Source organism: Pinus tabuliformis, chromosome 3_1 (assembly GCF_031772625.1).
Source record: "Pinus tabuliformis cultivar Carrire ecotype Pingquan chromosome 3_1, CPIR1, whole genome shotgun sequence".
In the NCBI taxonomy this organism is placed as follows: Eukaryota; Viridiplantae; Streptophyta; class Pinopsida; order Pinales; family Pinaceae; genus Pinus; species Pinus tabuliformis.
The window spans coordinates 903,140,451-903,152,941 of record NC_142301.1 but is presented as its reverse complement, the minus strand read 5'-3'; the positions used below and the strand labels follow the sequence as shown (position 1 = coordinate 903,152,941).

Genomic DNA, 12,491 nt, shown 5'->3' with positions numbered 1-12,491 from the left:
ATTTTTTTTTACTACGAGGAATCTCTCTCTCTCTCTCACACACACATATATATCTCGAAGTACCCCAAAAACCATTTTCATCGGTTAGGTAAGGTTTCCCTAATAAACTCAAAGCCCCACAACAATTGGTTGTTTCAATGGTATAATTTCATTCTTTGTGGGATAGACTAAGTCAGTTTGTGAGCAATTCAAAGCAATACACTGCATTAGCTTTGGGAGAATCCCGAAGGCTAGTGCGGGAGTATACCCTCTCTAGTGGATTTTGGGTTGGGAATTATTCTATCGATTACACTATTTTATTGAATTGTCACGAAAGCTAGAGCTTGGCCTTTCTTTTAGGCTATGGAGCCCCTCGGAAAGCGACCTTAAAAGCTCGATCTCACCTATATCATAGGATGAAAGGCATGTCGTATTTACAGGCCACCGACCTTTTAAGTCTTCTTATGGTGGGCTACCTTATTCTGCTTGTACTGGTTAACTGTGGATCTTGTGTGGTGCAACAAGAAAGGCCACCCTTTTCAACTCAAGGCATTGGGAGAGGGAACATGTAAGAAGAGGTTGTACCTATTACGAAGAAAAAGGGCATAGAGGTAATTCATGCCTTCAGAAAAGGGCTGAAGGATCTGCTACAAGATATCATGATTTGATCACATTGCACATACAAGAGGAAGTAAATCGATGATCTGATCACATTGCACATACAAGAGGAACTAAATCGAGTCAAAAGGGAGGGAGACATGGATTTCTGACACTGGTCAAATGAGAAACAGGGTCAACTAATAGGTGTAGGTTGCTATGTTTATTGAACACAATGTATAAATGATTGGCATGCATTAAACAACATTTGAGTATCTGGCCCTTGACACCAAAGCCTCCAGCTGACCTAGGAAGCGCAATTCCAGGTGATGGCTCAGAATCTAAGCGAGTTCCATGATTATCTATTAACTCGGATTGATTACTTTTTTGTGCCAGACATTCTTGGTATGTATGTGGCTGGTTATTATAGTAGAGAAGCATCTTATATTTTAATTATGTTATGCTATGTGTATCTGTTAGAGCCCTCCATAGGGTCCATTTCTTTTTGGACCTATTCCATGAACATCTTTTATGGAAGGATTGATATGATTTCCGAAGAATTTTGATGTAATATTTGAGTAAAAAATAGGGTACTAAATTGAAAAAATAAAAATAATTAATAATTCAAAGAAAAAAGAAAAAAAATATTTTTAAAGATTAAAAGTTAAAAGCAAGAATAAAAAATTAAAATGATTAAAACACCCAAAAAAAAATAAAATAAATAATTTAATTAAAAATTACAAAATAAAAATAAAATTACAAAATAGAAATTTAAAATTTATATTTGAATTTTAGAAAATTAAAAGTACATAAATAAAATTTACATAAAATTTAATTGAAAACTAAATAAAAAATATCTTTAAAAAAAACCAAAACCAAAAATATTGAGGAGGGGCAATGTCTTGTATCACCTTCACTTAGTCAAACATTGCCCCTTAGCCATGTGGTTTGCAAAATAGACATTGTGTGAACAGTGGCTCCCTAAGTCAATGCCTACCAAGTCCGACCATGTGGAAGAGAGTAAATCCTATATATCATCCTCCCCACACAACACAACATGTTATTTTTTTTACATTTTTTAATCGCTAAATTTTATTTTTAATATATATTTTAAATTTTTAATATAATTAAAATAAAATAAATATATAATTATTATCTATATTTGCTTTATTTTTCATATATATATTATTTTTATTTAAGTTTTGATTAAATTTATTTTTAGAATTAATTATATTATTTGGTTTAATAACTTTTTAATTATATTTTATTATATTTTTAATTATTTAAAATTTTCAATATATAAAAATAAAATTGTCATTTTCTCATTAAAAACTTAAAAGAAAAGTGCCGCATCATATCTTTTAAAGGGTATTTTAACCCTTTTTTTATATAATTAAAAAAAGACATAGACTAACTTTGTCACGCATCTACTCGCTAATAATGACCATAATAAAAAATTTATTTACTTAACTTACCATGTTATGAAATGTAATCATTGCAAACATTCGTTATGAATTAATCTCATTATGCGTTGACCTTATATGTATTATAATGCAATCGAGCGTTTAATAATATGCCACATTTGACTTGGTCCTAAGTTACAATCTAGAGGGTTCGCCGTCGACCCAGTCCACATGTCATCACAACAATTGTCCCTTCGAATACAATTTATTAATGGACCTTACACTGTGTACATAACTACACCCTTGGTGAATATCCAAACTTCTGATCTGTATTTACTTACCCATCCTTTCGAACTACACATCGCATTAACTTGCTGCGGATTACTCAACATAGGTGGTGGTGCTTTCTCGCTGAAGCTTTTATTGCAGTACAACTTCGACTTTGGCTTTGGGCTTCCCTCTAGATCGACGGTCTCTGGACATTCAAGGATCAGATGGAGGAGGTGAACCTCAGGGTTCTATGTCTCCGATTAGGTGCATTCTCCCTCTCGTTCTCTCCTTGCGAGCGGTGGCTCTAGCGTTCGCTGCAGAGGTTTATCTCCTTACGCAGGTAATGTGTTACATTTTGAATGCTGGTTTGTAGCTCTACGTTTATTACATTACCTATTATACAATGTCTAACAATTGATTTCCCTAATAGGGCTTGGGTTTCATGGCACTCCTTCATTTGCAAAGAGATTCCTCTGTCAAGCTTAACCTAGGTATACAGTCTTCTTTTTGACATTTTGTTCATTATGGTTTCCATCAGTCTCATTATTTGGTTATGGTCTTCTAATTCCCGTCTTCCTCCCTGTTGGGATGGAAGGGTTTTGCAGTGCCATGACGAAGGTTGGATGGAACCCTCGCTCAATTTTCGATTCGCGATGGAAGGCTTTTGCAGTGCCATGGCGAAGGTTGGATGGAACCCTCACTCAGTTTTCGGTTCGTGACAAGGACTGTCTTATCTACCTCCGAATATCTCACACTGCTATAGTTCTTTTTTCAGTTAAATTGATTGGGGTTTCAACTCTAAGGTTTTTGTTGTATGAACTGCCTTAGTTCTTTGATCAGTTAAATTGATTGGGGTTTCAACTCTAAGGTTTTTGTTGTATGAACTGCCTTACTGTGTTTGCTTAGGTTTCATTCAAACATTCTCGGCTACCGAGAGATTTGTAATTAAGAGGGTTTATGTGGTCTCTTGACTTTTAATAGTTTTTCTATGGATTAAATGTTTATGTCAGTTCATGAACAAGTGATTTGGTAATGGAATGAACTGCCAAGGGTTTGGAGTATCCGAACCCTGGCTTGCTCTGCTTGACTTATGACATTGTTTTAGATATTCATGATTAATATGAATCTTTCTTATTTACTTCATTCGCCCTACTTCTATATTGATTCTGGAGGCAGCATTATGACCACAGTACCTCTGCGTGGTTTAACATTATTCAGTTTAATATGTTGTGTAACTCGGTCTATGTTGTTAATGCAATTTTCTATTTCGACTATGCGTTTTGAATTCTATTGGAACGGATGTACCCTATTTCTTTTGTAATAGTAGGTTTTGTAATCAGAGGGTGATAGATATAGCACTAGCTCGATCTTCCCTTTCCCTTCCCTTAGAGGGTGCTCTCACCTTATCTTCCCCTTCCCTTATCTTAGAGCTCTACCTTACTATGCCCTTCCCTTGATCGCTACTGACTTATCCTTATTCCCTTCTCTGCTTTCCCTGATAGCTCTTCCCCTTCAGGGGGTGGGGATGGGGATGGCTTTACTTACTTCCCCCGAAGGGCTTATAGGGACGGAATTGTAGGTAAGGTAGGCGAGTAGAGATGAGTTCGATAGATAAGTGAATGATGTGGGGCCTTGTACAAATACAACTCTTGAACTTATCCAAAGAGCCATTAGAGCATAGGAAACTTTAGAGCAGACTAGAGAGGCCAAAGAAGAACTCAAAAGGCAACTAAAAAGGTCAGCTGAAGGAAGTGGGCCAAGTGGCATTGGTTCTACTGCAGCATCAGCCAATCCGGTAGTTGCATCATCATTTTTTGTTTCTCGAACCACACCTGGTTCACAGTCATCTATCGGTTCAATGTTAAAAAGAACTAAGAAAGAACAAGCTGACAAGTTGCTGGCAAAATTTCTCCTCTGGAGTGATATTCCTTTCAGCATTGTAAGGAATAATCCATTTTTCCAACCTACTGTTGATGCTATTGCTAGTGTTGGCCCGGGGTACAAAATCCCTTCTTATCATGATTTCAGAGGCCGGATTCTTCAAAATGAAAAGCGTGACTGCACTCAAAGATTAGAGGATTTTAGGGCATCATGGGCACAAACAAGATGCACTGTTATGTCAGATGGTTGGACTAACCGAAAGGGGAGAACCCTTATAAACTTCTTGGTTAGTTGTCCCAAGGGGACTATGTTTATCAAATCTGTTGATGCATCTGCACAAATCAAAGATGCAAGAAATTTATGTGATTTGCTGGATGTGTTTATTTTGGAGGTGGGTGAACAACATATTGTCCAAGTCATAACGGAAAATGCTGCAAATTATGTTGCTGCTGGTAGGATGTGTATGCACAGGTATCCTACTTTATTTTGGACACTTTGTGTTGCCCATTGTATTGATTTGATGTTAGAGGACATAGGGAAAATTCCCTTTGTCAAAGATATTGTTGACTCATCAAAAAGCATTACAAAATTTATATATAATCATATGTCTATGCTTAACTTGATGAGAAGATTCACCAACAACAAAGAGTTGGTGCGCCCCGCCATTACACAGTTTGCCACCAGTTTCATATCTCTTCAATCCCTCTTGATTTCTATGTGGGATGTGAAGAGAATGTTTCTTTCAAAGGAGTGGCGTGCTTTGCCAATGAGCCGCAAACCAGAAGGAGAGGCCGTATGCAGACTAGTTTCATACCAGGGAGACTTCTGGGCGCGAGTACAGGAGGTGTGCGTCATTACTGAACCTTTGGTAAAGGTTCTTCGGTTGGTTGATGGTGAGAAGCCCGCAATGGGCTATTTGTATGAAGCCATGGAAAGGGCCAAAGAAGCCATTCAGGCCTACTATGATAAGGGAGATGATGGGTTTCAGAAACAACTCCTTCTATGGGGAGTGATTGATGAGCGATGGAACAACACACTCCATCGTCCCATTCATGCTGCTGGGCTTTTCCTGAACCCTGCATTTTCTTATGCATGTGGGTTTAATTTTGATGCTGAGATCATGGATGGATTCTTATCCTGTGCCCAGGAGATGGTGCGATCTCCAGAACAACGTATTGAGATCTCTAAACAAATTGAGACATATAGGATGGCAAGTGGCACATTTGGCTTTGAGATGGCTGTCAATGATAGGATGATTAAAATGCCAGGTATTTTTTAGTTTGTAACCTGAGAGTTTACTGTCATGAATTCCTTCGAGTTCTTGAATGTTAAATTATTTACTTGCCTCTATTCTCTATTGTTTAAATAGGTAGGTCTTGTCTGGAATTTTGATACATTCATTTCCCCTTTGTCTTATTAAATCTTTATGTGCTTTTGCATCTATATTCTGAGCTAAGGAAAAAGTACTTGAGTATTCCTCGGATAACTTAGGCTTCGGCAATACTTGTACTCAGGGTTTGCCCTTTTCTCGTTTTGGAATGTGCTTTAAATGTATAATGCTATTATAAAGGGGGTTCAATCCACCACTTTGATGACATGTGTCAGTAATCCTGTTTTTCCTTGGTAAAAAATTGATTTTGAATGACGATCTCTGTCAGTGAGGAGTTATTATCCTGTATGGTACTTTACTTAATTTTCAACTGATAATTATAATATTCTTCCTTTTGCAATCTTTATCTGTCTTTCTAGAAATGGATTATAGTACACTGGCTATGGTCTTTAACCGAGCAATGAAAATTTCCTTTCCTTTGCATGGAATAACTATTTAGGAACTTCTTGTGAAATCACCATAAATTATCTAGATAGTTTCCGAATTTATGAATATAATTAGCATGTATAGATTATATCAATACACAAGATAAATATATAACAATTAAAAATAAGAATTTTTCTACTTATCTGCATCGTTGTTTCGCAAATTTTTCTTATGTCAGTCCATAACCAGACCTTTCCTCTGGTTTCTTTGCCTCCCAACCTTGAGACTATCACATAAAATAGTCTTCCCCCAAGTTGTTCCTGTGAACAGGAACCTCTCTTTTCTACGAGAACTCACAGTCTCACTGCTATCTGGTCCCAACTAGACATAACCACATCAAACTTCTTGACCTTTAAGCACAAATTTTTCCTCTTACTCAATATCCTCCTGATCTCAGATACCGCTATCTTCTTGATCTTCTTGAGTAAATCCTCAAGAAATCAGTTAGGAATAGGTAGCTGTTTCTCAAAATTGATTAATAAGTAAAAATAATATTTACTGATAATTGTTGCTTTATTTTAAAAAATAATTAAATTCCAGAAATAGTTTCTTATAACTAAGAAAATAAATAGTTTGTTTGATCTGCAATAATTAAAATATTTACATGGCCAAGGGATATACAAACTTATAGAAAAAATAGCATTTTCCACCGAAATATCATGATAGAATTTCAGGCAAGATTGTGATTATTTGTTGTTTAAAATAGTTTTTTGAATGCATAAATGGATTCAAAACAGAAACCCTAGGGGTATTTTAAAAATATCTGCTGAAATTTGGTGAAAATTAACTAGAAAAATACCCTAAAAATGACTATTTGGTCTATAAGTTAGACTAAACCAAAATATTTTTTAGTGTTCCATTGAAAATGAGTCAAGTTTTATGGAGCTAAGTTTTTCTCTTCTAATTAGGTGGTGATTTTTAAGTTTTTTTTAGTCAGGTAATTTGATTTATAATACCATGGTTGAAAAAAGTTGAAATTTTAAGGTTTTTATATATTCATCATATTTGTTTTAATTCCATGGTTGAAAAAGTCATAATCTTAACATTTTTGAGCGTCATGCTCATGATAAAAAATCGCTGGATTTTTTAGGCTTTCTATGATCACGATTTTTGTTTTTAATGCCATGTCTAAATAACCCTAAAAAAAAGGGTGACACCCCATCACCACTTTCCAATCTTCAACTTGAGGGTGTTTTTTATGTTTTTTTGGTCAAAACTAGGGGTTTTTTTGGGAAAGAGTTCTCATTTTGATGTTACTGTTATCCTTAAGTTGGTGACATTATTGGTTATGGGTGAGTTGAGAAAACCTTGAAGTATGATAATGTTAGTGATGTGGGGGATTAAAGCTACATGTATAGGTATGAAGGTATGATAGTTGAGTGAATCATGTACATGAAAGACATCATAGTAGATCGATGGTTTTAGTTTTAGTAATTAGGTAGTCATTTGTTTGGCATCAACATTTTGATAATATTTGAAAATGCAAGTTGGGCTATAGATATACTTTACTGATCAAGATCAAGAAAATTAGTTTTTAAAGTGGAGTGTTATAGAAAATAGCTACTACTTATCTTAGTTGCGATGATCTGTACATAAAGAAATATGTTCTTAATCTTTACAAAATTGTGACTTCTTTAAACTCAGAGATATTCTTCCTTAACTCTAACTTTGATGTGAGGTTGAGATATTCTCTCAAACAATCATAATACTTTCTTTATTTTGATTCATATATTTATATTATAACATTCTTAAAATAATATAAATATTTTTATGCAATTTTAATTTCAATTTACCATATTCTATTATATTAGGGATTTTCGTACTTTTCGGAGATAATTTATTTATCGTAGCGCTGGCAATATAAATTGTTATGCCGGCAATATTAAGTACTCCTCTTCCTTATTCTCATCTTCAATCAATATAAATTTAGAGAATAAAATCAATATAAATTTAGAGAATGAAAATAAGAACAAATGTTTCGAGATCCCAGACGTAATTTTCCTTTATCTCATATTAATCACAGAGATTTTACTAACAAATTATCCCATGAATATGCCTCTGAAAGAAAATCCTTATTAATAATGTACTTTTAAACAAGTTATTAATTCCTTTGCTACACGGTTTTTCATTTCAATATACCTAAAAAAAATAACATTCTTATTATAAATCATCTATCTTTTTTCAACTTTATTTATGTTCCAAATAATATGCATGTTACCATCGTAATTTTTAACAATGACATTTATAGAATTATTTAAATAAGATGATATGCTTATGTTTGTTACTAAATGATATATTTAAATACAGAAAAAATAGAATGGCATCGGTTTTCACTTTCCACGTTATATCAGTTTTCTGAAGGAGTGAACAATAAGTAGGTCTAAAATGTGCGAAGCTTTTAGTTTAAATTGATATTACTTCACTACACAGATTACCACATCCTTAAGGATCATAAGGTATTAATATCACGGTAATGATTATTAAATTTCTTTCTGAGGTTCTGGGTAAGAATTAGTTTTGTTCGTAAAACACTGAACTCTTGATATTTATTGATTTTATTAAATCACGCACGTGAGAAACCAGTGAAAACATTCTCATAATCTGCGGAGTCGACCCCTCTAGTAATTCTCAAAGCAAAAGGAGATTCAACGGTGATAATCCCAAAACGATCAAGATCTTTCTCCTCTCATATAATCAATGGCCCTGTGCGGATTTCTCCTCCCCGATGACAACAGTTCAGGCTGGAGTTCCTAGTTAAATATGGCGCTGTCTAAGAGATGTATTTTTGAGATTTTGGTTGGAATTTGGTGAAATTTTTTAAACAATCCTCTGGTAAAGAGTTCATAGTTTACGATTACAATTCCAACGAATCAAATCCCTACTGAATTGATAAGATTATAAACCATTTATATTGTTTGTTCTCGTAAAGGTCTGCTTATGCAACAAGTAGCAAGTAAACCGCCCATGTGAACTACCCATGATATAATTTATATTGTTTATTCCTCTGAAAAAAACCAACTAAACCACCCATGTGATTGCATGTACAATAGGGAGCTTATATAAATCTGCTGTCCGAAGGGACTTTAACTGTGCACTTTCACTTGTTATCATTATTATTTAACAAATATATTCATTATATCACTGTTCATATTTATTATCATGATTCATTATTATTCTAACATGCATACTTTTTAAAGGACTAAATTTATTTTTATAGGTTTTTAGGTTTTTTATTAATTTATTCAGAATTATTATTATCATTATCATTTAATATGTATAGTTATCATTATCATTATTATTTAACATTTATATAGGCTATTAATACATATTATAGGTTATAGGTTCTCTTTTTTTATTATAAGTTCATACTCTTTTGATTGGTGTTACCATTTTTAAAATCTAGGAAATTAAGTACTAACTAAAACCAAACATATATTCCTCAATTATGATATAGACCAGAAAATACATTATAAACATTAAAAGACTATAAGAGTAGCCGAGAACAAAGTCTAGAGCGAAGGCATTAGGTTTGACACCCCCAAGGCAGCTCATACACATAGTCAAGAAAGCCATGAGTGAACGAGTAACAAATGCTGAATACCAGTGTAAGGAGCCACCCTCCTTTACCCAGAACTTCACACCATTTGCTAAGCATCATCCTTATATTGCTTTGGAGACCAAAACCAACATTAGAGACTAAGACATGAGACCAAAAGCAACAATTTAAAACACATAGCCACAAACCATCTAAGTCACTCTCATTCGTAGATAAGAAGACTACCACAAAGCTCATCAAAACCAATAGGAGAGACGCGAAATTTACCCAACCCCTTTCACACTTGCTAATCATTCTCTTAGGAGGAGATGTTGGCAAGAGCCCATGCATTGGAACCTGGGGGATCTATTTCCTCCCCCCCCTCTGGGTCACATGGTATGTGGTTCTCCACATGCATCAAATGGGTCGCTATATTGTCCACACAAACCTCAAGTTCCGTAGAATTATCTTTACATCTTCAATAGAGGCAAAAATGTTATACTTTAAAACCTTCTCATCTCCTAGAACCAACCCGAGAAGCATTTTCATTTTCCAGTGGAGTGCCACTAAATTCAAGTAGTACTTGCGCCTTCTCCTAGTATGACTAGTGTGTGGAACCCAACTTGATATGTCTTATGACAATTATAAGTTTGAGATAGATTGTATCTCTTCACCTTTTTTAATCTCCAACTCATGTATCTCTTCATGAGTCTTCGGAGGAATAAAATTGAAATAGGTCACCACAAAGTCATGAGTAAAAAGCATTGTGCCACATTGGATTGGATGAGATCTTCCCACTCCTCCCTCTCTTCCTTGGCGGCATTGTAGGTTTATTCAATTTCCATGAAAGGGTTGTCTCTACATATAAAGGGACAGGGGAACCGACTTGAATCGACCTTGTTAAGACCTCCTTGTTAAGACCTAGGTACCACCAAATAACTTCGTCACAAAAACACCAGACAAAAGAATTGACTTCAGATGAAGACCCACCAGGCAAGGAGATGGAAAACTCTTTATCAACCAAAGACTCAACTCCCTTTACCACTGAGTACACCATTCATTACTCCACAACCAAGAAACTACTATGCTAAAAAGACTACAAACCCTTAACCTAACTCAGAAAGCTTTACTAACAATGACACCTAAACCACCCTTGTGCTCGAAACCTCGATTCCTACTTCCCTAAGAAGGGAGAGACCCAACATCCAATGCCAAACCGAATTCACAAACCCATCAAAGACCCCAACCCCTAGAATGAAAATCAAAATCAGTAACTGAGACCCTAAACTCAAAAACCTATTCCCCTACAAATACTCTACAAGACATTCAAATTTAAACTAATCGAGACCAACAAAAAAGCACAAGACTTACCACCTCCATATGCTAACAATAAATTCCCACTGTACGATTATGTCTCCTCACATGGGTGTGTACGAGTGAAACTCTCACTAGGAAACCAAGTTATGGAGGCTCGAAACTCCAGCACTCCCTTCTGAAACAAGAACTCACCCATAGAAAGAATTTTAATATTACTATGCCACAACAACATGAGACTAACCCTCCTTACCAGAAACTCGCCAGCAACGATTGCTACAATACCATAGAGACAAGGCAACGAGAGATTCCCCACTCCCCCATCCCAAATTACACAAATTCCTTTGACCTCCATCCCCGTCAATTCATATCCCCTCCAGAAACTCCAACACTCCCTTCTGAAACAAGAACTCACTCCTAGAAAGACTTTTAATATTACTATGCCACAACAACATGAGACTAACCCTCCTTACCAGAAACTCGCTAGCAACAATTGCTACTATACCACAAAGACGAGGCGACGAGGGACTTCGCACTTCTCCATCCCAAATTACACAAATGCCTTTGACCTCCATCCCCGTCAATTCATATCCCCTCGAGCAACTAGAAGAATGCATGCTCATACATGCGTGATAAATATAAAATTTTAAGAATGATTTTAATTATAAAATTAAATGAATTAATTATTTGATCCACTATGGAAATTTTCGAATATTTCGTTGGGAGTATACCAAAAATAGAGATCACTCATCCCTTCACGATAAATTCATATTTCTGAGCATTTCAGGAATACCTATTGTAGAGATCTTTTCTATTTGATGACAAAGTAACAAGATTTTAAATATATAGACATACAAGCATTTAAAATCAAAATTTCAGAGTCCACTCCTCTTATAGGTCTTCCTGGGATAGATTATGTATAACATCATAATTTTGGGATCGCATGTCTTCTTGTTCATTCGTTCTAAATAATATGCGTTAGAAATCTACTGGAGCCATCGTTTCAAATAACGCCATTCTCCTCAAAATAATGAGTCCATATGCACTAACTCATAACAATTCATGATAACAATATGAAAAATAAATTGTAATGGATTGCATAAGTCAAAAAAAAATATATCTGTATACATTAGGTAATAAGAGGGAGCGATAATAACTAAAGATAAATTGTGATAGATTCTTCGAACTTCAAAATCATATTTCCCCACATTGAACTGCGTCGTGTAGATGAGTAATGGATGGTTGTAATTTAACTCTTTTCCAGGCACTTTTTCAGACAGATTTACGGAAACCGGGAAATAAGTTGCAAAAGGAAAACGTAACAAACAAACAATAACAGGTATACAAACTTCAAATATGTTGCAAAAAGGAGAACTTCAGAAATAATAACTATAAGTGGAAATACATATACCAACTATAGCGTCAGCCGTAACACAACATTCTTAGGGCCATGACCTCGAAAAGACTCAAAATCTAAGGGTAGGTCTTAACACAGATAACTACATCGACAGAAAATCTTGCTTGACCTCTTAATTACCACTTTTCTCGCAAATTGATTCTATCTGAAATCGACCCACACTCTTTATTTGCTGGAACTAACAGTATATAGCATATGACGTAAACTTCACGGTTCATCTCTCAGTATCTCCCTCACTTGTCGACATAACCGCGGCTTTTTTAAGCTTTAATTTCTTCC

At 35.1% G+C, this 12,491-nt stretch overlaps 1 long non-coding RNA gene across 1 annotated transcript; it reads left to right on the top strand.

Moving 5' to 3' along the window:
- The first annotated feature begins 2,703 nt into the window (after window positions 1-2,703).
- On the top strand, window positions 2,704-3,392 carry LOC149190564 (uncharacterized). The gene is made up of 2 exons (XR_016256506.1): window positions 2,704-3,052; window positions 3,118-3,392. It is a non-coding gene; the product is annotated as an uncharacterized LOC149190564 (long non-coding RNA).
- The last annotated feature ends 9,099 nt before the right edge of the window (window positions 3,393-12,491 follow it).